The sequence below is a fragment of the Schistocerca gregaria genome, unplaced genomic scaffold (genome assembly GCF_023897955.1).
Source record: "Schistocerca gregaria isolate iqSchGreg1 unplaced genomic scaffold, iqSchGreg1.2 ptg000077l, whole genome shotgun sequence".
Lineage (NCBI taxonomy): Eukaryota > Metazoa > Arthropoda > Insecta > Orthoptera > Acrididae > Schistocerca > Schistocerca gregaria.
The window spans coordinates 8,596,256-8,621,858 of NW_026061710.1; the positions used below are offsets into that span (position 1 = coordinate 8,596,256).

A 25,603-nucleotide genomic window follows, 5' to 3' on the forward strand; every position below is an offset into this window, starting at 1 on the left:
CGCCGCCGCCTTCGCTTCTGGAGAAGTAGCAAATGGCCATCGTAGCAAATGCGGCGAGGGACGCCCTGCCTTCGATTCCGAATGCACAAAGTGTGTGGTCTTGTTTCTCAGTCTATATTTGGTCGGTCTCGTCAGAGGTTGAATGTAACGAATGGGTGGGAAAGAGCAAGGGGCAGCGGCTGTGTAGAACGAAAACACAAATCCTCAGGGGTGTGAGCGTTTCGAGATGAGTCGTATACGTGTAAATGTTTGTTGTCAGTGACCGTGTGGCCTAATGGATAAGGCGTCGGACTTCGGATCTGAAGATTACAGGTTCGAATGCTGTCACGCTCGTGTTTTCCAGTTCTGAAAAAGAAACATACCGTTTTAATGTAGCAATTGAGCAGTACGAAACCGTCTGAATGTTGCTGTTGACCATTTTTTGCTTGGAGATGCTCATGAGCTTGAAACACACACAGCAAGACCGGTATTAACTAGCGAAATGGTCGGCAGAGTGCCGACACCGCGAGTTTTGACTGGCACTTGCACATCTAAAACAACGTCGGAAAGTAACTCGTTCGGCTTTTGAGTCACATAAAGTATGTGTGTTAATTTTGACGCCACTAGCTCTGCTTGTTGTCATGCAATTTCTTTGCCTCTCAGAAATGATTATGACATAAACTTGAAGTACGTGACGAGTGTGACGTTAGGAAAACATTAGGCAGCATGGAGAGATTCTGTATGGGACCACCCAACCCAAACGAGTACTGTGTGACGTGCTACCCGGCATGTATTCACCGAGGTAGCCGGCTAGCTCAGTCGGTAGAGCGTCAGACTCTTAATCTCAGGGTAGTGGGTTCGAGCCAGACGCTGGGCGGAACGGAATTTTGTTCCGCTGCAGGTGTAAATTACCGTTTTTCTGATTAACTAGATTTAATGGAAATAGCAACTTTAAACTTTGCCTACGTCTCTGTCAGTCGCAAGGAAACTGTATTTGAAGGTGAAGGTGATTTTGTAGACATGTGTGAAAGACATGTTCTGAAATGCAAGTGTTGTTGTTTGGAGAGCACATGGGTTACGTGTCAGATGAGTAGCCAAGCAGTAATTTGTCGCCATAGCTGCAAATATTAGCCGATAATATGAAGTGTTGTCACCTTAAGTCTAATGATGCAGACGACCGTAAGGACGAAGCACCCAAGAGCACCGCTATGCCTCGCCTCTTTAGCTCAGTGGTAGAGCACTGGTCTAATAAACCAGGGGTCGTAAGTTCCATCCTCACAGGAGAAGGATGAATTTTGGAAATCAGTTCCGCGTCGTGGCCGTATAGCAAACAGTACCTGTGATGACGAACAATTAGCGACAGGCGTTTTTTAAGAATTACTCTCTGGCGCAGATAAAGCATTTGCCAAAGCGGTACAGCTTAAGGTGGGACGAGGCAGTCTGAATTACATTTTATAGATGTATTTCTCACATATCTCAGAGCCTCTCGCGATATTCGTCGTCGTCGTCGTCGTCGTCGTCGTCGTCGTCGTCGTCGCCGCCGCCGCCGCTTCTGCAGAAGTAGCAAATGGCCATCGTAGCAAATGCGGCGAGGGACGCCCTGCCTTCGATTCCGAATGCACAAAGTGTGTGGTCTTGTTTCTCAGTCTATATTTGGTCGGTCTCGTCAGAGGTTGAATGTAACGAATGGGTGGGAAAGAGCAAGGGGCAGCGGCTGTGTAGAACGAAAACACAAATCCTCAGGGGTGTGAGCGTTTCGAGATGAGTCGTATACGTGTAAATGTTTGTTGTCAGTGACCGTGTGGCCTAATGGATAAGGCGTCGGACTTCGGATCTGAAGATTACAGGTTCGAATGCTGTCACGCTCGTGTTTTCCAGTTCTGAAAAAGAAACATACCGTTTTAATGTAGCAATTGAGCAGTACGAAACCGTCTGAATGTTGCTGTTGACCATTTTTTGCTTGGAGATGCTCATGAGCTTGAAACACACACAGCAAGACCGGTGTTAACTAGCGAAATGGTCGGCAGAGTGCCGACACCGCGAGTTTTGACTGGCACTTGCACATCTAAAACAACGTCGGAAAGTAACTCGTTCGGCTTTTGAGTCACATAAAGTATGTGTGTTAATTTTGACGCCACTAGCTCTGCTTGTTGTCATGCAATTTCTTTGCCTCTCAGAAATGATTATGACATAAAAGTGAAGTACGTGACGAGTGTGACGTTAGGAAAACATTAGGCAGCATGGAGAGATTCTGTATGGGACCACCCAACCCAAACGAGTACTGTGTGACGTGCTAACCGGCAGGTATTCAACGAGGTAGCCGGCTAGCTCAGTCGGTAGAGCGTCAGACTCTTAATCCCAGGGTCGTGGGTTCGAGCCAGACGCTGGGCGAAACGGAATTTTGTTCTGCTGCAGGTGTAAATTACCGTTTTTCTGATTAACGAGATGTAATGGAAATAGCAACTTTAAACTGTGCCTACGTCTCTGTCAGTCGCAAGGAAACTGTATTGGAAGGTGAAGGTGAATTTGTAGACATGTGTGAAAGACATGTTCTGAAATGCAAGTGTTGTTGTTTGGAGAGCACATCGGTTACTTGTCAGATGTGTAGCCAAGCAGTAATTTGTCGCCACAGCTGCAAATATTAGCCGGTAATATGAAGTGTTGTCAGCTAAAGTCTGATGATTCAGACGTCCGTAAGGAGGAAGTACCCAAGAGTACCGCTAGGCCGCGCCTCTTTAGCTCAGTGGTAGAGCACTGGTCTAATAAACCAGGGGTCTTAAGTTCCATCCTCACAGGAGAAAGATGAATTTTGGAAATCAGTTGCGCGACGTGGCCGTTTAGCAAACAGTACCTGTGATGACGAACAATTAGCGACAGGCGTTTTTTAAGAATTACTCTCAGATGCGATTAAGGCGAATGGCGCAGATAAAGCATTTGCCAAAGCGGTACAGCATAAGGTGGGACGAGGCAGTCTGAATTACATTTTATAGATGTATTTCTCACATATCTCAGAGCCTCTCGCGATCTTCGTCGTCGTCGTCGTCGTCGTCGTCGTCGTCGTCGTCGCCGTCGTCGCCGCCGCCGCTTCTGCAGAAGTAGCAAATGGCCATCGTAGCAAATTCGGCGAGGGACGCCCTGCATCCGATTCCGAATGCACAAAGTGTGTGGTCTTGTTTCTCAGTCTATATTTGGTCGGTCTCGTCGGAGGTTGAATGTAACGAATGGGTGGGAAAGAGCAAGGGGCAGCGGCTGTGTAGAACGAAAACACAAATCCTCAGGGGTGTGAGCGTTTCGAGATGAGTCGTATACGTGTAAATGTTTGTTGTCAGTGACCGTGTGGTCTAATGGATAAGGCGTCGGACTTCGGATCTGAAGATTACAGGTTCGAATGCTGTCACGCTCGTGTTTTCCAGTTCTGAAAAAGAAACATACCGTTTTAATGTAGCAATTGAGCAGTACGAAACCGTCTGAATGTTGCTGTTGACCATTTTTTGCTTGGAGATGCTCATGAGCTTGAAACACACACAGCAAGACCGGTGTTAACTAGCGAAATGGTCGGCAGAGTGCCGACACCGCGAGTTTTGACTGGCACTTGCACATCTAAAACAACGTCGGAAAGTAACTCGTTCGGCTTTTGAGTCACATAAAGTATGTGTGTTAATTTTGACGCCACTAGCTCTGCTTGTTGTCATGCAATTTCTTTGCCTCTCAGAAATGATTATGACATAAAAGTGAAGTACGTGACGAGTGTGACGTTAGGAAAACATTAGGCATCATGGAGAGATTCTGTATGGGACCACCCAACCCAAACGAGTACAGTGTGACGTGCTAACCGGCAGGTATTCAACGAGGTAGCCGGCTAGCTCACTCGGTGGAGCGTCAGACTCTTAATCCCAGGGTCGTGGGTTCGAGCCAGATGCTGGGGGAAACGGAATTTTGTTCTGCTGCAGGTGTAATTTACCGTTTTTCTGATTAACGAGATGTAATGGAAATAGCAACATTAAACTTTGCCTACGTCTCTGTCAGTCGCAAGGAAACTGTATTTGAAGGTGAAGGTGATTTTGTAGACATGTGTGAAAGACATGTTCTGAAATGCAAGTGTTGTTGTTTGGAGAGCACATCGGTTACGTGTCAGATGTGTAGCCAAGCAGTAATTTGTCGCCATAGCTGCAAATATTAGCCGGTAATATGAAGTGTTGTCAGCTAAAGTCTGATGATGCAGACGTCCGTAAGGACGAAGTACCCAAGAGTACCGCTAGGCCGCGCCTCTTTAGCTCAGTGGTAGAGCACTGGTCTAATAAACCAGGGGTCTTAAGTTCCATCCTCACAGGAGAAAGATGAATTTTGGAAATCAGTTGCGCGACGTGGCCGTTTAGCAAACAGTACCTGTGATGACGAACAATTAGCGACAGGCGTTTTTTAAGAATTACTCTCAGATGCGATTAAGGCGAATGGCGCAGATAAAGCATTTGCCAAAGCGGTACAGCATAAGGTGGGACGAGGCAGTCTGAATTACATTTTATAGATGTATTTCTCACATATCTCAGAGCCTCTCGCGATATTCGTCGTCGTCGTCGTCGCCGCCGCCGCTTCTGCAGAAGTAGCAAAAGGCCATCGTAGCAAATGCGGCGAGAGACGCCCTGCCTTCGATTCCGAATGCACAAAGTGTGTGGTCTTGTTTCTCAGTCTATATTTGGTCGGTCTCGTCAGAGGTTGAATGTAACGAATGGGTGCGAAAGAGCAAGGGGCAGCGGCTGTGTAGAACGAAAACACAAATCCTCAGGGGTGTGAGCGTTTCGAGATGAGTCGTATACGTGTAAATGTTTGTTGTCAGTGACCGTGTGGCCTAATGGATAAGGCGTCGGACTTCGGATCTGAAGATTACAGGTTCGAATGCTGTCACGCTCGTGTTTTCCAGTTCTGAAAAAGAAACATACCGTTTTAATGTAGCAATTGAGCAGTACGAAACCGTCTGAATGTTGCTGTTGACCATTTTTTGCTTGGAGATGCTCATGAGCTTGAAACACACACAGCAAGACCGGTGTTAACTAGCGAAATGGTCGGCAGAGTGCCGACACCGCGAGTTTTGACTGGCACTTGCACATCTAAAACAACGTCGGAAAGTAACTCGTTCGGCTTTTGAGTCACATAAAGTATGTGTGTTAATTTTGACGCCGCTAGCTCTGCTTGTTGTCATGCAATTTCTTTGCCTCTCAGAAATGATTATGACATAAAAGTGAAGTACGTGACGAGTGTGACGTTAGGAAAACATTAGGCAGCATGGAGAGATTCTGTATGGGACCACCCAACCCAAACGAGTACTGTGTGACATGCTACCCGGCATGTATTCACCGAGGTAGCCGGCAAGCTCAGTCGGTAGAGCGTCAGATTTTTAATCCCAGGGTCGTGGCTTCGAGCCAGACGCTGGCCGAAACGGAATTTTGTTCCGCTGCAGGTGTAAATTACCGTTTTTCTGATTAACTAGATTTAATGGAAATAGCAACTTTAAACTTTGCCTACGTCTCTGTCAGTCGCAAGGAAACTGTATTTGAAGGTGAAGGTGATTTTGTAGACATGTGTGAAAGACATGTTCTGAAATGCAAGTGTTGTTGTTTGGAGAGCACATGGGTTACGTGTCAGATGTGTAGCCAAGCAGTAATTTGTCGCCATAGCTGCAAATATTAGCCGATAATATGAAGTGTTGTCACCTTAAGTCTAATGATGCAGACGACCGTAAGGACGACGTACCCAAGAGCACCGCTATGCCGCGCCTCTTTAGCTCAGTGGTAGAGCACTGGTCTAATAAACCAGGGGTCGTAAGTTCCATCCTCACAGGAGAAGGATGAATTTTGGAAATCAGTTGCGCGTCGTGGCCGTATAGCAAACAGTACCTGTGATGACGAACAATTAGCGACAGGCGTTTTTTTAAGAATTACTCTCAGATGTGATTAAGGCGAATGGCGCAGATAAAGCATTTGCCAAAGCGGTAGAGCATAAGGTGGGACTAGGCAGTCTGAATTACATTTTATAGATGTATTTCTCACATATCTCAGAGCCTCTCGCGATATTCGTCGTCGTCGTCGTCGTCGTCGTCGTCGCCGCCGCCGCTTCTGCAGAAGTAGCAAATGGCCATCGTAGCAAATGCGGCGAGGGACGCCCTGCCTTCGATTCCGAATGCACAAAGTGTGTGGTCTTGTTTCTCAGTCTATATTTGGTCGGTCTCGTCAGAGGTTGAATGTAACGAATGGGTGGGAAAGAGCAAGGGGCAGCGGCTGTGTAGAACGAAAACACAAATCCTCAGGGGTGTGAGCGTTTCGAGATGAGTCGTATACGTGTAAATGTTTGTTGTCAGTGACCGTGTGGCCTAATGGATAAGGCGTCGGACTTCGGATCTGAAGATTACAGGTTCGAATGCTGTCACGCTCGTGTTTTCCAGTTCTGAAAAAGAAACATACCGTTTTAATGTAGCAATTGAGCAGTACGAAACCGTCTGAATGTTGCTGTTGACCATTTTTTGCTTGGAGATGCTCATGAGCTTGAAACACACACAGCAAGACCGGTGTTAACTAGCGAAATGGTCGGCAGAGTGCCGACACCGCGAGTTTTGACTGGCACTTGCACATCTAAAACAACGTCGGAAAGTAACTCGTTCGGCTTTTGAGTCACATAAAGTATGTGTGTTAATTTTGACGCCACTAGCTCTGCTTGTTGTCATGCAATTTCTTCGCCTCTCAGAAATGATTATGACATAAAAGTGAAGTACGTGACGAGTGTGACGTTAGGAAAACATTAGGCAGCATGGAGAGATTCTGTATGGGACCACCCAACCCAAACGAGTACTGTGTGACGTGCTACCCGGCATGTATTCACCGAGGTAGCCGGCAAGCTCAGTCGGTAGAGCGTCAGATTTTTAATCCCAGGGTCGTGGCTTCGAGCCAGACGCTGGCCGAAACGGAATTTTGTTCCGCTGCAGGTGTAAATTACCGTTTTTCTGATTAACTAGATTTAATGGAAATAGCAACTTTAAACTTTGCCTACGTCTCTGTCAGTCGCAAGGAAACTGTATTTGAAGGTGAAGGTGATTTTGTAGACATATGTGAAAGACATGTTCTGAAATGCAAGTGTTGTTGTTTGGAGAGCACATCGGTTACGTGTCAGATGTGTAGCCAAGCAGTAATTTGTCGCCATAGCTGCAAATATTAGCCGATAATATGAAGTGTTGTCACCTTAAGTCTAATGATGCAGACGACCGTAAGGACGAAGTACCCAAGAGCACCGCTATGCCGCGCCTCTTTAGCTCAGTGGTAGAGCACTGGTCTAATAAACCAGGGGTTGTAAGTTCCATCCTCACAGGAGAAGGATGAATTTTGGAAATCAGTTGCGCGTCGTGGCCGTATAGCAAACAGTACCTGTGATGACGAACAATTAGCGACAGGCGTTTTTTTAAGAATTACTCTCAGATGTGATTAAGGCGAATGGCGCAGATAAAGCATTTGCCAAAGCGGTACAGCATAAGGTGGGACGAGGCAGCCTGAATTACATTTTATAGATGTATTTCTCACATATCTCAGAGCCTCTCGCGATATTCGTCGTCGTCGTCGTCGTCGTCGTCGCCGCCGCCGCTTCTGCAGAAGTAGCAAATGGCCATCGTAGCAAATGCGGCGAGGGACGCCCTGCCTTCGATTCCGAATGCACAAAGTGTGTGGTCTTGTTTCTCAGTCTATATTTGGTCGGTCTCGTCAGAGGTTGAATGTAACGAATGGGTGGGAAAGAGCAAGGGGCAGCGGCTGTGTAGAACGAAAACACAAATCCTCAGGGGTGTGAGCGTTTCGAGATGAGTCGTATACGTGTAAATGTTTGTTGTCAGTGACCGTGTGGCCTAATGGATAAGGCGTCGGACTTCGGATCTGAAGATTACAGGTTCGAATGCTGTCACGCTCGTGTTTTCCAGTTCTGAAAAAGAAACATACCGTTTTAATGTAGCAATTGAGCAGTACGAAACCGTCTGAATGTTGCTGTTGACCATTTTTTGCTTGGAGATGCTCATGAGCTTGAAACACACACAGCAAGACCGGTGTTAACTAGCGAAATGGTCGGCAGAGTGCCGACACCGCGAGTTTTGACTGGCACTTGCACATCTAAAACAACGTCGGAAAGTAACTCGTTCGGCTTTTGAGTCACATAAAGTATGTGTGTTAATTTTGACGCCACTAGCTCTGCTTGTTGTCATGCAATTTCTTTGCCTCTCAGAAATGATTATGACATAAAAGTGAAGTACGTGACGAGTGTGACGTTAGGAAAACATTAGGCAGCATGGAGAGATTCTGTATGGGACCACCCAACCCAAACGAGTACTGTGTGACGTGCTACCCGGCATGTATTCACCGAGGTAGCCGGCTAGCTCAGTCGGTAGAGCGTCAGATTCTTAATCCCAGGGTCGTGGCTTCGAGCCAGACGCTGGCCGAAACGGAATTTTGCTCCGCTGCAGGTGTAAATTACCGTTTTTCTGTTTAACTAGATTTAATGGAAATAGCAACTTTAAACTTTGCCTACGTCTCTGTCAGTCGCAAGGAAACTGTATTTGAAGGTGAAGGTGATTTTGTAGACATGTGTGAAAGACATGTTCTGAAATGCAAGTGTTGTTGTTGGGAGAGCCCATGGGTTACGTGTCAGATGTGTAGCCAAGCAGTAATTTGTCGCCATAGCTGCAAATATTAGCCGATAATATGAAGTGTTGTCACCTTAAGTCTAATGATGCAGACGACCGTAAGGACGAAGTACCCAAGAGCACCGCTATGCCGCGCCTCTTTAGCTCAGTGGTAGAGCACTGGTCTAATAAACCAGGGGTCGTAAGTTCCATCCTCACAGGAGAAGGATGAATTTTGGAAATCAGTTGCGCGTCGTGGCCGTATAGCAAACAGTACCTGTGATGACGAACAATTAGCGATAGGCGTTTTTTTAAGAATTACTCTCAGATGTGATTAAGGCGAATGGCGCAGATAAAGCATTTGCCAAAGCGGTAGAGCATAAGGTGGGACGAGGCAGTCTGAATTACATTTTATAGATGTATTTCTCACATATCTCAGAGCCTCTCGCGATATTCGTCGTCGTCGTCGTCGTCGTCGCCGCCGCCGCTTCTGCAGAAGTAGCAAATGGCCATCGTAGCAAATGCGGCGAGGAACGCCTTGCCTTCGATTCCGAATGCACAAAGTGTGTGGTCTTGTTTCTCAGTCTATATTTGGTCGGTCTCGTCAGAGGTTGAATGTAACGAATGGGTGGGAAAGAGCAAGGGGCAGCGGCTGTGTAGAACGAAAACACAAATCCTCAGGGGTGTGAGCGTTTAGAGATTAGTCGTATTCGTGTAAATGTCTGTTGTCAGTGACCGTGTGGCCTAATGGATAAGGCGTCGGACTTCGGATCTGAAGATTACAGGTTCGAATGCTGTCACGCTCGTGTTTTCCAGTTCTGAAAAAGAAACATACCGTTTTAATGTAGCAATTGAGCAGTACGAAACCGTCTGAATGTTGCTGTTGACCATTTTTTGCTTGGAGATGCTCATGAGCTTGAAACACACACAGCAAGACCGGTGTTAACTAGCGAAATGGTCGGCAGAGTGCCGACACCGCGAGTTTTGACTGGCACTTGCACATCTAAAACAACGTCGGAAAGTAACTCGTTCGGCTTTTGAGTCACATAAAGTATGTGTGTTAATTTTGACGCCACTAGCTCTGCTTGTTGTCATGCAATTTCTTTGCCTCTCAGAAATGATTATGACATAAAAGTGAAGTACGTGACGAGTGTGACGTTAGGAAAACATTAGGCAGCATGGAGAGATTCTGTATGGGACCACCCAACCCAAACGACTACTGTGTGACGTGCTACCCGGCATGTATTCACCGAGGTAGCCGGCTAGCTCAGTCGGTAGAGTGTCAGATTCTTAATCCCAGGGTCGTGGGTTCGAGCCAGACGCTGGCCGAAACGGAATTTTGTTCCGCTGCAGGTGTAAATTACCGTTTTTCTGATTAACTAGATTTAATGGAAATAGCAACTTTAAACTTTGCCTACGTCTCTGTCAGTCGCAAAGAAACTGTATTTGAAGGTGAAGGTGATTTTGTAGACATGTGTGAAAGACATGTTCTGAAATGCAAGTGTTGTTGTTTGGAGAGCACATGGGTTACGTGTCAGATGTGTAGCCAAGCAGTAATTTGTTGCCATAGCTGCAAATATTAGCCGATAATATGAAGTGTTGTCACCTTAAGTCTAATGATGCAGACGACCGTAAGGACGAAGTACCCAAGATCACCGCTATGCCGCGCCTCTTTAGCTCAGTGGTAGAGCACTGGTCTAATAAACCAGGGGTCGTAGGTTCCATCCTCTCAGGAGAAGGATGAATTTTGGAAATCAGTTGCGCGTCGTGGCCGTATAGCAAACAGTACCTGTGATGACGAACAATTAGCGACAGGCGTTTTTTTAAGAATTACTCTCAGATGTGATTAAGGCGAATGGCGCAGATAAAGCATTTGCCAAAGCGGTAGAGCATAAGGTGGGACGAGGCAGTCTGAATTACATTTTATAGATGTATTTCTCACATATCTCAGAGCCTCTCGCGATATTCGTCGTCGTCGTCGTCGCCGCCGCCGCTTCTGCAGAAGTAGCAAATGGCCATCGTAGCAAATGCGGCGAGGGACGCTCTGCCTTCGATTCCGAATGCACAAAGTGTGTGGTCTTGTTTCTCAGTCTATATTTGGTCGGTCTCGTCAGAGGTTGAATGTAACGAATGGGTGGGAAAGAGCAAGGGGCAGCGGCTGTGTAGAACGAAAACACAAATCCTCAGGGGTGTGAGCGTTTAGAGATTAGTCGTATTCGTGTAAATGTCTGTTGTCAGTGACCGTGTGGCCTAATGGATAAGGCGTCGGACTTCGGATCTGAAGATTACAGGTTCGAATGCTGTCACGCTCGTGTTTTCCAGTTCTGAAAAAGAAACATACCGTTTTAATGTAGCAATTGAGCAGTACGAAACCGTCTGAATGTTGCTGTTGACCATTTTTTGCTTGGAGATGCTCATGAGCTTGAAACACACACAGCAAGACCGGTGTTAACTAGCGAAATGGTCGGCAGAGTGCCGACACCGCGAGTTTTGACTGGCACTTGCACATCTAAAACAACGTCGGAAAGTAACTCGTTCGGCTTTTGAGTCACATAAAGTATGTGTGTTAATTTTGACGCCACTAGCTCTGCTTGTTGTCATGCAATTTCTTTGCCTCTCAGAAATGATTATGACATAAAAGTGAAGTACGTGACGAGTGTGACGTTAGGAAAACATTAGGCAGCATGGAGAGATTCTGTATGGGACCACCCAACCCAAACGACTACTGTGTGACGTGCTACCCGGCATGTATTCACCGAGGTAGCCGGCTAGCTCAGTCGGTAGAGTGTCAGATTCTTAATCCCAGGGTCGTGGGTTCGAGCCAGACGCTGGGCGAAACGGAATTTTGTTCCGCTGCAGGTGTAAATTACCGTTTTTCTGATTAACTAGATTTAATGGAAATAGCAACTTTAAACTTTGCCTACGTCTCTGTCAGTCGCAAGGAAACTGTATTTGAAGGTGAAGGTGATTTTGTAGACATGTGTGAAAGACATGTTCTGAAATGCAAGTGTTGTTGTTTGGAGAGCACATCGGTTACGTGTCAGATGTGTAGCCAAGCAGTAATTTGTTGCCATAGCTGCAAATATTAGCCGATAATATGAAGTGTTGTCACCTTAAGTCTAATGATGCAGACGACCGTAAGGACGAAGTACCCAAGAGCACCGCTATGCCGCGCCTCTTTAGCTCAGTGGTAGAGCTCTGGTCTAATAAACCAGGGGTCGTAGGTTCCATCCTCTCAGGAGAAGGATGAATTTTGGAAATCAGTTGCGCGTCGTGGCCGTATAGCAAACAGTACCTGTGATGACGAACAATTAGCGACAGGCGTATTTTTAAGAATTACTCTCAGATGTGATTAAGGCGAATGGCGCAGATAAAGCATTTGCCAAAGCGGTACAGCATAAGGTGGGACGAGGCAGTCTGAATTACATTTTATAGATGTATTTCTCACATATCTCAGAGCCTCTCGCGATCTTCGTCGTCGTCGTCGTCGTCGTCGCCGCCGCCGCTTCTGTAGAAGTAGCAAATGGCCATCGTAGCAAATGTGGCGATGGACGCCCTGCCATCGATTCCGTATGCACAAAGTGTGTGGTCTTGTTTCTCAGTCTATATTTGGTCGGTCTCGTCAGAGGTTGAATGTAACGAATGGGTGGGAAAGAGCAAGGGGCAACGGCTGTGTAGAACGAAAACACAAATCCTCAGGGGTGTGAGCGTTTCGAGATGAGTCGTATACGTGTAAATGTTTGTTGTCAGTGACCGTGTGGCCTAATGGATAAGGCGTCGGACTTCGGATCTGAAGATTACAGGTTCGAATGCTGTCACGCTCGTGTTTTCCAGTTCTGAAAAAGAAACATACCGTTTTAATGTAGCAATTGAGCAGTACGAAACCGTCTGAATGTTGCTGTTGACCATTTTTTGCTTGGAGATGCTCATGAGCTTGAAACACACACAGCAAGACCGGTGTTAACTAGCGAAATGGTCGGCAGAGTGCCGACACCGCGAGTTTTGACTGGCACTTGCACATCTAAAACAACGTCGGAAAGTAACTCGTTCGGCTTTTGAGTCACATAAAGTATGTGTGTTAATTTTGACGCCACTAGCTCTGCTTGTTGTCATGCAATTTCTTTGCCTCTCAGAAATGATTATGACATAAAAGTGAAGTACGTGACGAGTGTGACGTTAGGAAAACATTAGGCAGCATGGAGAGACTCTGTATGGGACCACCCAACCCAAATGATTACTGTGTGACGTGCTACCCGGAAGGTATTCATCGAGGTAGCCGGCTAGCTCAGTCGTTAGAGCGTCAGACTCTTAATCCCAGGGTCGTGGGTTCGAGCCAGACGCTGGGCGGAACGGAATTTTGTTCCGCTGCAGATGTAAATTACCGATTTTCTGATTAACGAGATTTAATCGAAATAGCAACATTAAACTTTGTCTACGTCTCTGTCAGTCGCAAGGAAACTGTATTTGAAGGTGAAGGTGATTTTGTAGACATGTGTGAAAGACATGTTCTGAAATGCAAGTGTTGTTGTTTGGAGAGCACATCGGTTACGTGTCAGATGTGTAGCCAAGCAGGAAACGATATGCGAATTTTTTAGAAGTCGTTCTTCGATGAAAGAAGTATTTTTTTCTTTCCTTCATTCTACATTGCTTTGTTTTTTCTCTTTTCTTCTTCAAATGTCACAGTGACGTATACTGAACAGTGTTACGACAAGGACTATTTTATTTTCTTCTGTTTTTCTAGCGGACCAGAGTTCCTTTTTCATTTTCTATTAAAAAAAAAATATATATATATATATTCTACTTTGTCACCATTGCGGGACTATGCAATAGGTTTAGAAGTATCTTTGGTTTGGAAATCGGAATAGTTCAGAAGAATAAGTACTTCAGAAATCATGGCAGATGAAGCCGACGCCGACGAAGGCGATTTATGGCGAGCGCAAGGCGGGGCTGAAGGGGAGGAAGGAGGCCATCAAATAAAAAAAAAAAAAAAATAAAATAAAAAAAAAGTGGTAGAGCACTGGTCTAATAAACCAGGGGTCGTAAGTTCCATCCTCACAGGAGAGAGATGAATTTTGGAAATCAGTTGCGCGTCGTGGCCGTATAGCAAACAGTACCTGTGATGACGAACAATTAGCGACAGGCGTTTTTTTAAGAATTACTCTCAGATGTGATTAAGGCGAATGGCGCAGATAAAGCATTTGCCAAAGCGGTACAGCATAAGGTGGGACGAGGCAGTCTGAATTACATTTTATAGATGTATTTCTCACATATCTCAGAGCCTCTCACGATCTTCGTCGTCGTAGTCGTCGTCGTCGTCGTCGTCGTCGTCGTCGTCGCCGCCGCCGCTTCTGCAGAAGTAGCAAATGGCCATCGTAGCAAATGCGGCGATGGACGCCCTGCCTTCGATTCCGAATGCACAAAGTGTGTGGTCTTGTTTCTCAGTCTATATTTGGTCGGTCTCGTCAGAGGTTGAATGTAACGAATGGGTGGGAAAGAGCAAGGGGCAGCGGCTGTGTAGAACGAAAACACAAATCCTCAGGGGTGTGAGCGTTTCGAGATGAGTCGTATACGTGTAAATGTTTGTTGTCAGTGACCGTGTGGCCTAATGGATAAGGTGTCGGACTTCGGATCTGAAGATTACAGGTTCGAATGCTGTCACGCTCGTGTTTTCCAGTTCTGAAAAAGAAACATACCGTTTTAATGTAGCAATTGAGCAGTACGAAACCGTCTGAATGTTGCTGTTGACCATTTTTTGCTTGGAGATGCTCTTGAGCTTGAAACACACACAGCAAGACCGGTGTTAACTAGCGAAATGGTCGGCAGAGTGCCGACACCGCGAGTTTTGACTGGCACTTGCACATCTAAAACAACGTCGGAAAGTAACTCGTTCGGCTTTTGAGTCACATAAAGTATGTGTGTTAATTTTGACGCCACTAGCTCTGCTTGTTGTCATGCAATTTCTTTGCCTCTCAGAAATGATTATGACATAAAAGTGAAGTACGTGACGAGTGTGACGTTAGGAAAACATTAGGCAGCATGGAGAGACTCTGTATGGGACCACCCAACCCAAATGATTACTGTGTGACGTGCTACCCGGAAGGTATTCATCGAGGTAGCCGGCTAGCTCAGTCGGTAGAGCGTCAGACTCTTAATCCCAGGGTCGTGGGTTCGAGCCAGACGCTGGGCGGAACGGAATTTTGTTCCGCTGCAGATGTAAATTACCGTTTTTCTGATTAACGAGATTTAATCGAAATAGCAACATTAAACTTTGCCTACGTCTCTGTCAGTCGCAAGGAAACTGTATTTGAAGGTAAAGGTGATTTTGTAGACAGGTGTCAAAGACATGTTCTGAAATGCAAGTGTTGTTGTTTGGAGAGCACATCGGTTACGTGTCAGATGTGTAGCCAAGCAGTAATTTGTCGCCATAGCTGCAAATATTAGCCGGTAATATGAAGTGTTGTCAGCTAAAGTCTGATGATGCAGACGACCGTAAGGACGAAGTACCCAAGAGTACCGCTAGGCCGCGCCTCTTTAGCTCAGTGGTAGAGCACTGATCTAATAAACCAGGGGTCGTAAGTTCCATCCTCACAGGAGAGAGATGAATTTTGGAAATCAGTTGCGCATCGTGGCCGAATAGCAAACAGTACCTGTGATGACGAACAATTAGCGACAGGCGTTTTTTTAAGAACTACTCCCAGATGTGATTAAGGCGAATGGCGCAGATAAAGCATTTGCCAAAGCGGTACAGCATAAGGTGGGACGAGCCAGTCTGAATTACATTTTATAGATGTATTTCTCACATATCTCAGAGCCTCTCGCGATCTTCGTCGTCGTAGTCGTCGTCGTCGTCGTCGTCGTCGTCGTCGTCGCCGCCGCCGCTTCTGCAGATGTAGCAAATGGCCATCGTAGCAAATGCGGCGATGGACGCCCTGCCTTCGATTCCGAATGCACAAAGTGTGTGGTCTTGTTTCTCAGTCTATATTTGGTCGGTCTCGTCAGAGGTTGAATGTAACGAATGGGTGGGAAAGAGCAAGGGGCAGCGGCTGTGTAGAACGAAAACACAAATCCTCAGGTGTGTGAGCGTTTCGAGATGAGTCGTATACGTGTAAATGTTTGTTGTCAGTGACCGTGTGGCCTAATGGATAAGGTGTCGGACTTCGGATCTGAAGATTACAGGTTCGAATGCTGTCACGCTCGTGTTTTCCAGTTCTGAAAAAGAAACATACCGTTTTAATGTAGCAATTGAGCAGTACGAAACCGTCTGAATGTTGCTGTTGACCATTTTTTGCTTGGAGATGCTCTTGAGCTTGAAACACACACAGCAAGACCGGTGTTAACTAGCGAAATGGTCGGCAGAGTGCCGACACCGCGAGTTTTGACTGGCACTTGCACATCTAAAACAACGTCGGAAAGTAACTCGTTCGGCTTTTGAGTCACATAAAGTATGTGTGTTAATTTTGACGCCAATAGCTCTACTTGTTGTCATGCAATTTCTTTGCTTCTCAGAAATGATTATGACATAAAACTGAAGTACGTGACGAGTGTGACGTTAAGAAAACATTAGGCAGCATGGAGAGATGCTGTATGGGACCACCCAACCCAAACGAGTACTGTGTGACGTGCTACCTGGCAGGTATTCATCGAGGTAGCCGGCTAGTTCAGTCGGTAGAGCGTCAGACTCTTAATCCCAGGGTCGTGGGTTCGAGCCAGACGCTGGGCGGAACGGAATTTTGTTCCGCTGCAGATGTAAATTACCGTTTTTCTGATTAAGGGGATTTAATCGAAATAGCAACATTAAACTTTGCCTACGTCTCTGTCAGTCGCAAGGAAACTGTATTTGAAGGTGAAGGTGATTTTGTAGACAGGTGTGAAAGACATGTTCTGAAATACAAGTGTTGTTGTTTGGAGAGCACATCGGTTACGTGTCAGATGTGTAGCCAAGCAGTAATTTGTCGCCATAGCTGCAAATATTAGCCGGTAATATGAAGTGTTGTCAGCTAAAGTCTGATGATGCAGACGACCGTAAGGACGAAGTACCCAAGGGTACCGCTAGGCCGCGCCTCTTTAGCTCAGTGGTAGAGCACTGGTCTTATAAACCAGGGGTCGTAAGTTCCATCCTCACAGGAGAAAGATGAATTTTGGAAATCAGTTGCGCATCGTGGCCGAATAGCAAACAGTACCTGTGATGACGAACAATTAGCGACAGGCGTTTTTTTAAGAACTACTCCCAGATGTGATTAAGGCGAATGGCGCAGATAAAGCATTTGCCAAAGCGGTACAGCATAAGGTGGGACGAGCCAGTCTGAATTACATTTTATAGATGTATTTCTCACATATCTCAGAGCCTCTCGCGATCTTCGTCGTCGTAGTCGTCGTCGTCGTCGTCGTCGTCGTCGCCGCCGCCGCCGCTTCTGCAGAAGTAGCAAATGGCCATCGTAGCAAATGCGGCGATGGACGCCCTGCCTTCGATTCCGAATGCACAAAGTGTGTGGTCTTGTTTCTCAGTCTATATTTGGTCGGTCTCGTCAGAGGTTGAATGTAACGAATGGGTGGGAAAGAGCAAGGGGCAGCGGCTGTGTAGAACGAAAACACAAATCCTCAGGGGTGTGAGCGTTTCGAGATGAGTCGTATACGTGTAAATGTTTGTTGTCAGTGACCGTGTGGCCTAATGGATAAGGTGTCGGACTTCGGATCTGAAGATTACAGGTTCGAATGCTGTCACGCTCGTGTTTTCCAGTTCTGAAAAAGAAACATACCGTTTTAATGTAGCAATTGAGCAGTACGAAACCGTCTGAATGTTGCTGTTGACCATTTTTTGCTTGGAGATGCTCTTGAGCTTGAAACACACACAGCAAGACCGGTGTTAACTAGCGAAATGGTCGGCAGAGTGCCGACACCGCGAGTTTTGACTGGCACTTGCACATCTAAAACAACGTCGGAAAGTAACTCGTTCGGCTTTTGAGTCACATAAAGTATGTGTGTTAATTTTGACGCCACTAGCTCTACTTGTTGTCATGCAATTTCTTTGCTTCTCAGAAATGATTATGACATAAAAGTGAAGTACGTGACGAGTGTGACGTTAAGAAAACATTAGGCAGCATGGAGAGATGCTGTATGGGACCACCCAACCCAAACGAGTACTGTGTGACGTGCTACCTGGCAGGTATTCAACGAGGTAGCCGGCTAGTTCAGTCGGTAGAGCGTCAGACTCTTAATCCCAGGGTCGTGGGTTCGAGCCAGACGCTGGGCGGAACGGAATTTTGTTCCGCTGCAGATGTAAATTACCGTTTTTCTGATTAAGGGGATTTAATCGAAATAGCAACATTAAACTTTGCCTACGTCTCTGTCAGTCGCAAGGAAACTGTATTTGAAGGTGAAGGTGATTTTGTAGACAGGTGTGAAAGACATGTTCTGAAATACAAGTGTTGTTGTTTGGAGAGCACATCGGTTACGTGTCAGATGTGTAGCCAAGCAGTAATTTGTCGCCATAGCTGCAAATATTAGCCGGTAATATGAAGTGTTGTCAGCTAAAGTCTGATGATGCAGACGACCGTAAGGACGAAGTACCTAAGGGTACCGCTAGGCCGCGCCTCTTTAGCTCAGTGGTAGAGCACTGGTCTTATAAACCAGGGGTCGTAAGTTCCATCCTCACAGGAGAAAGATGAATTTTGGAAATCAGTTGCGCATCGTGGCCGAATAGCAAACAGTACCTGTGATGACGAACAATTAGCGACAGGCGTTTTTTTAAGAACTACTCCCAGGTGTGATTAAGGCGAATGGCGCAGATAAAGCATTTGCCAAAGCGGTACAGCATAAGGTGGGACGAGCCAGTCTGAATTACATTTTATAGATGTATTTCTCACATATCTCAGAGCCTCTCGCGATCTTCGTCGTCGTAGTCGTCGTCGTCGTCGTCGTCGTCGTCGCCGCCGCCGCTTCTGCAGAAGTAGCAAATGGCCATCGTAGCAAATGCGGCGATGGACGCCCTGCCTTCGATTCCGAATGCACAAAGTGTGTGGTCTTGTTTCTCAGTCTATATTTGGTCGGTCTCGTCAGAGGTTGAATGTAACGAATGGGTGGGAAAGAGCAAGGGGCAGCGGCTGTGTAGAACGAAAACACAAATTCTCAGGGGTGTGAGCGTTTCGAGATGAGTCGTATACGTGTAAATGTTTGTTGTCAGTGACCGTGTGGCCTAATGGATAAGGTGTCGGACTTCGGATCTGAAGATTACAGGTTCGAATGCTGTCACGCTCGTGTTTTCCAGTTCTGAAAAAGAAACATACCGTTTTAATGTAGCAATTGAGCAGTACGAAACCGTCTGAATGTTGCTGTTGACCATTTTTTGCTTGGAGATGCTCTTGAGCTTGAAACACACACAGCAAGACCGGTGTTAACTAGCGAAATGGTCGGCAGAGTGCCGACACCGCGAGTTTTGACTGGCACTTGCACATCTAAAACAACGTCGGAAAGTAACTCGTTCGGCTTTTGAGTCACATAAAGTATGTGTGTTAATTTTGACGCCACTAGCTCTACTTGTTGTCATGCAATTTCTTTGCTTCTCAGAAATGATTATGACGTAAAAGTGAAGTACGTGACGAGTGTGACGTTAAGAAAACATTAGGCAGCATGGAGAGATGCTGTATGGGACCACCCAACCCAAACGAGTACTGTGTGACGTGCTACCTGGCAGGTATTCATCGAGGTAGCCGGCTAGTTCAGTCGGTAGAGCGTCAGACTCTTAATCCCAGGGTCGTGGGTTCGAGCCAGACGCTGGGCGGAACGGAATTTTGTTCCGCTGCAGATGTAAATTACCGTTTTTCTGATTAAGGGGATTTAATCGAAATAGCAACATTAAACTTTGCCTACGTTTCTGTCAGTCGCAAGGAAACTGTATTTGAAGGTGAAGGTGATTTTGTAGACAGGTGTGAAAGACATGTTCTGAAATACAAGTGTTGTTGTTTGGAGAGCACATCGGTTACGTGTCAGATGTGTAGCCAAGCAGTAATTTGTCGCCATAGCTGCAAATATTAGCCGGTAATATGAAGTGTTGTCAGCTAAAGTCTGATGATGCAGACGACCGTAAGGACGAAGTACCCAAGGGTACCGCTAGGCCGCGCCTCTTTAGCTCAGTGGTAGAGCACTGGTCTTATAAACCAGGGGTCGTAAGTTCCATCCTCACAGGAGAAAGATGAATTTTGGAAATCAGTTGCGCGTCGTGGCCGTATAGCAAACAGTACCTGTGATGAAGAACAATTAGCGACAGGCGTTTTTTTAAGAATTACTCTCAGATGTGATTAAGGCGAATGGCGTAGATAAAGCATTTGCCAAAGCGGTACAGCATAAGGTGGGACGAGGCAGTCTGAATTACATTTTATAGATGTATTTCTCACATATCTCAGAGCCTCTCGCGATATTCGTCGCCGTCGTCGTCGTCGCCGCCGCCGCTTCTGCAGAAGTAGCAAATGGCCATCGTAGCAAATGCGGCGAGGGACGCCCTGCCTTCGATTCCGAATGCACAAAGTGTGTGGTCTTGTTTCTCAGTCTATATTTGGTCGGTCTCGTCAGAGGTTGAATGTAACGAATGGGTGGGAAAGAGCAAGGGGCAGCGGCTGTGTAGAACGAAAACACAAATCCTCAGGGGTGTGAGCGTTTCGAGATGAGTCGTATACGTGTAAATGTTTGTTGTCAGTGACCGTGTGGCCTAATGGATGAGGCGTCGGACTTCGGATCTGAAGATTACAGGTTCGAATGCTGTCACGCTCGTGTTTTCCAGTTCTGAAAAAGAAACATACCGTTTTAATGTAGCAATTGAGCAGTACGAAACCGTCTGAATGTTGCTGTTGACCATTTTTTGCTTGGAGATGCTCTTGAGCTTGAAACACACACAGCAAGACCGGTGTTAACTAGCGAAATGGTCGGCAGAGTGCCGACACCGCGAGTTTTGACTGGCACTTGCACATCTAAAACAACGTCGGAAAGTAACTCGTTCGGCTTTTGAGTCACATAAAGTATGTGTGTTAATTTTGACGCCACTAGCTCTGCTTGTTGTCATGCAATTTCTTTGCTTCTCAGAAATGATTATGACATAAAAGTGAAGTACGTGACGAGTGTGACGTTAGGAAAACATTAGGCAGCATGGAGAGATTCTGTATGGGACCACCCAACCCAAATGATTACTGTGTGACGTGCTACCCGGCAAGTATTCATCGAGGTAGCCGGCTAGCTCAGTCGGTAGAGCGTCAGATCCTTAATCCCAGGGTCGTGGGTTCGAGCCAGACGCTGGGCGAAACGGAATTTTGTTCCGCTGCAGATGTAAATTACCGTTTTTCTGATTAACGAGATTTAATGGAAATAGCAACATTAAACTTTGCCTACGTCTCTGTCAGTCGCAAGGAAACTGTATTTGAAGGTGAAGGTGATTTTGTAGACAGGTGTGAAAGATATGTTCTGAAATGCAAGTGTTGTTGTTTGGAGAGCACATCGGTTACGTGTCAGATGTGTAGCCAAGCAGTAATTTGTCGCCATAGCTGCAAATATTAGCCGGTAATATGAAGTGTTGTCAGCTAAAGTCTGATGATGCAGACGACCGTAAGGACGAAGTACCCAAGAGTACCGCTAGGCCGCGCCTCTTTAGCTCAGTGGTAGAGCCCTGGTCTAATAAACCAGGGGTCGTAAGTTCCATGCTCACAGGAAAAAGATGAATTTTGGAAATCAGTTGCGTGTCGTGGACGTATAGCAAACAGTACCTGTGATGACGAACAATTAGCGACAGGCGTTTTTTTAAGACTTACTCCCAGATGTGATTAAGGCGAATGTCGCAGATAAAGCATATGCCAAAGCGGTACAGCATAAGGTGGGACGAGGCAGTCTGAATTACATTTTATAGATGTATTTCTCACATATCTCAGAGCCTCTTGCAATATTCGTCGTCGTCGTCGTCGTCGTCGCGGCCGCCGCTTCTGCAGAAGTAGCAAATGGCAATCGTAGCAAATGCGGCGAGTGACGCCCTGCCTTCGATTCCGAATGCACAAAGTGTGTGGTCTTGTTTCTCAGTCTATATTTGGTCGGTCTCGTCAGAGGTTGAATGTAACGAATGGGTGGGAAAGAGCAAGGGACAGCGGCTGTGTAGAACGAAAACACAAATCCTCAGGGGTGTGAGCGTTTCGAGATGAGTCGTATACGTGTAAATGTTTGTTGTTAGTGACCGTGTGGCCTAATGGATAAGGCGTCGGACTTCGGATCTGAAGATTACAGGTTCGAATGCTGTCACGCTCGTGTTTTCCAGTTCTGAAAAAGAAACATACCGTTTTAATGTAGCAATTGAGCAGTACGAAACCGTCTGAATAATGCTGTTGACCATTTTTTGCTTGGAGATGCTCTTGAGCTTGAAACACACAGCAAGACCGGTGTTAACTAGCGAAATGGTAGGCAGAGTGCCGACACCGCGAGTTTTGACTGGCACTTGCACATCTAAAACAACGTCGGAAAGTAACTCGTTCGGCTTTTGAGTCACATAAAGTATGTGTATTAATTTTGACGCCACTAGCTCTGCTTGTTGTCATGCAATTTCTTTGCCTCTCAGAAATGATTATGACATAAAAGTGAAGTAAGTGACGAGTGTGACGTTAGGCAAACATTAGGCAGCATGGAGAGATTCTGTATGGGACCACCCAACCCAAACGATTACTGTGTGACGTGCTTCCCGGGAGGTATTCATCGAGGTAGCCGGCTAGCTCAGTCGGTAGAGCGTCGGACTCTTAATACCAGGGTCGTGGGTTCGAGCCAGACGCTGGGCGGAACGGAATTTTGTTCCGCTGCAGATGTAAATTACCGTTTTTCTGATTAACGAGATTTAATGGAAATAGCAACATTGAACTTTGCCTACGTCTCTGTCAGTCGCAAGGAAACTGTATTTGAAGGTGAAGGTGATTTTGTAGACAGGTGTGAAAGACATGTTCTGAAATGCAAGTGTTGTTGTTTGGAGAGCACATCGGTTACGTGTCAGGTGTGTAGCCAAGCAGTAATTTGTCGCCATAGCTGCAAATATTAGCCGGTAATATGAAGTGTTGTCAGCTAAAGTCTGATGATGCAGACGACCGTAAGGACGAAGTACCCAAGAGTACCGCTGGGCCGCGCCTCTTTAGCTCAGTGGTAGAGCACTGGTGTAATAAACCAGGGGTCGTAAGTTCCATCCTCACAGGAAAACGATGAATTTTGGAAATCAGTTGCGCGTCGTGGCCGTATAGCAAACAGTACCTGTGATGACGAACAATTAGCGACAGGCGTTTTTTTAAGAATTACTCCCAGATGTGATTAAGGCGAATGGCGCAGATAAAGCATATGCCAAAGCTGTACAGCATAAGGTGGGACGAGGCAGTCTGAATTACATTTTATAGATGTATTTCTCACATATCTCAGAGCCTCTCGCGATCTTCGTCGTCTTCGTCGTCGTCGTCGTCGTCGTCGTCGTCGCCGCCGCCGCTTCTGCAGAAGTAGCAAATGGCCATCGTAGCAAATGCGGCGAGGGACGCCCTGCCTTCGATTCCGAATGCACAAAGTGTGTGGTCTTGTTTCTCAGTCTATATTTGGTCGGTCTCGTCAGAGGTTGAATGTAACGAATGGGTGGGAAAGAGCAAGGGGCAGCGGCTGTGTAGAACGAAAACACAAATCCTCAGGGGTGTGAGCGTTTCGAGATGAGTCGTATACGTGTAAATGTTTGTTGTCAGTAACCGTGTGGCCTAATGGATAAGGCGTCGGACTTCGGATCTGAAGATTACAGGTTCGAATGCTGTCACGCTCGTGTTTTCCAGTTCTGAAAAAGAAACATACCGTTTTAATGTAGCAATTGAGCAGTACGAAACCGTCTGAATGTTGCTGTTGACCATTTTTTGCTTGGAGATGCTCTTGAGCATGAAACACACACAGCAAGAACGGTGTTAACTAGCGAAATGGTCGGCAGAGTGCCGACACCGCGAGTTTTGACTGGCACTTGCACATCTAAAACAACGTCGGAAAGTAACTCGTTCGGCTTTTGAGTCACATAAAGTATGTGTGTTAATTTTGACGCCACTAGCTCTGCTTGTTGTCATGCAATTTCTTTGCCTCTCAGAAATGATTATGACATAAAAGTGAAGTACGTGACGAGTGTGACGTTAGGAAAACATTAGGCAGCATGGAGAGATTCTGTATGGGACCACCCAACCCATACGAGTACTGTGTGACGTGCTACCCGGAAGGTATTCACCGAGGAAGCCGGCTAGCTCAGTCGGTAGAGCGTCAGACTCTTGATCCCAGGGTCGTGGGTTCGAGCCAGACGCTGGGCGGAATGGAATTTTGATCCGCTGCAGGTGTAAATTACCGTTTTTCTGATTAACGAGATTTAATGGAAATAGCAACTTTAAACTTTGCCTACGTCTCTGTCAGTCGCAAGGAAACTATATTTGAAGGTGAAGGTGATTTTGCAGACATGTGTGAAAGACATGTTCTGAAATGCAAGTGTTGTGGTTTGGAGAGCACATCGGTTACGTGTCAGATGTGTAGGGAAGCAGTAATTTGTCGCCATAGCTGCAAATATTAGCCGGTAATATGAAGTGTTGTCAGCTAAAGTCTGATGATGCAGACGACCGTAAGGACGAAGTACCCAAGAGCACCACTAGGCCGCGCCTCTTTAGCTCAGTGGTAGAGCACTGGTCTAATAAACCAGGGGTCGTAAGTTCCATCCTCACAGGAGGAAGATGAATTTTGGAAATCAGTTGCGCGTCGTGGCCGTATAGCAAACAGTACCTGTGATGACGAACAATTAGCGACAGGCATTTTTTTAAGAATTACTCTCAGATGTGATTAAGGCGAATGGCGCAGATAAAGCATTTGCCAAAGCGGTACAGCATAAGGTAGGACGAGGCAGTCTGAATTACATTTTATAGATGTATTTCTCACATATCTCAGAGCCTCTCGCGATCTTCGTCGTCGTCGTCGTCGTCGTCGTCGTCGCTTCTGCAGAAGTAGCAAATGGCCATCGTAGCAAATGCGGCGAGGGACGCCCTGCCTTCGATTCCGAATGCACAAAGTGTGTGGTCTTGTTTCTCAGTCTATATTTGGTCGGTCACGTCAGAGGTTGAATGTAACGAATGGGTGGGAAAGAGCAAGGGGCAGCGGCTGTGTAGAACGAAAACACAAATCCTCAGGGGTGTGAGCGTTTCGAGATGAGTCGTATACATGTAAATGTTGGTCGTCAGTGTCCGTGTGGCCTAATGGATAAGGCGTCGGACTTCGGATCTGAAGATTACAGGTTCGAATGCTGTCACGCTTGTGTTTTTCCAGTTCTGAAAAAGAAACATACCGTTTTAATGTAGCAATTGAGCAGTACGAAACCGTCTGAATGTTGCTGTTGACCATTTTTTGCTTGGAGATGCTCTTGAGCTTGAAACACACACAGCAAGACCGGTGTTAACTAGCGAAATGGTCGGCAGAGTGCCGACACCGCGAGTTTTGACTGGCACTTGCACATCTAAAACAACGTCGGAAAGTAACTCGTTCGGCTTTTGAGTCACATAAAGTATGTGTGTTAATTTTGACGCCACTAGCTCTGCTTGTTGTCATGCAATTTCTTTGCCTCTCAGAAATGATTATGACATAAAAGTGAAGTACGTGACGAGTGTGACGTTAGGAAAACATTAGGCAGCATGGAGAGATTCTGTATGGGACCACCCAACCCAAACGAGTACTGTGTGACGTGCTACCCGGCATGTATTCACCGAGGTAGCCGGCTTGCTCAGTCGGTAGAGCGTCAGACTCTTAATCCCAGGGTCGTGGGTTCGAGCCAGACGCTGGGCGAAACGGAATTTTGTTCCGCTGCAGGTGTAAATTACCGTTTTTCTGATTAACTAGATTTAATGGAAATAGCAACTTTAAACTTTGCCTACGTCTCTGTCAGTCGCAAGGAAACTGTATTTGAAGGTGAAGGTGATTTTGTAGACA

The 25,603-nt window shown here is 46.3% G+C and overlaps 1 non-coding gene across 1 annotated transcript; it reads left to right on the top strand.

Annotated features, from left to right (window-relative positions):
- The first annotated feature begins 24,287 nt into the window (after nucleotides 1–24,287).
- On the top strand, nucleotides 24,288–24,359 carry Trnai-aau (transfer RNA isoleucine (anticodon AAU)). Its single transcript has one exon. It is a non-coding gene; the product is annotated as a tRNA-Ile (tRNA).
- Nucleotides 24,360–25,603: the final 1,244 nt, after the last annotated feature.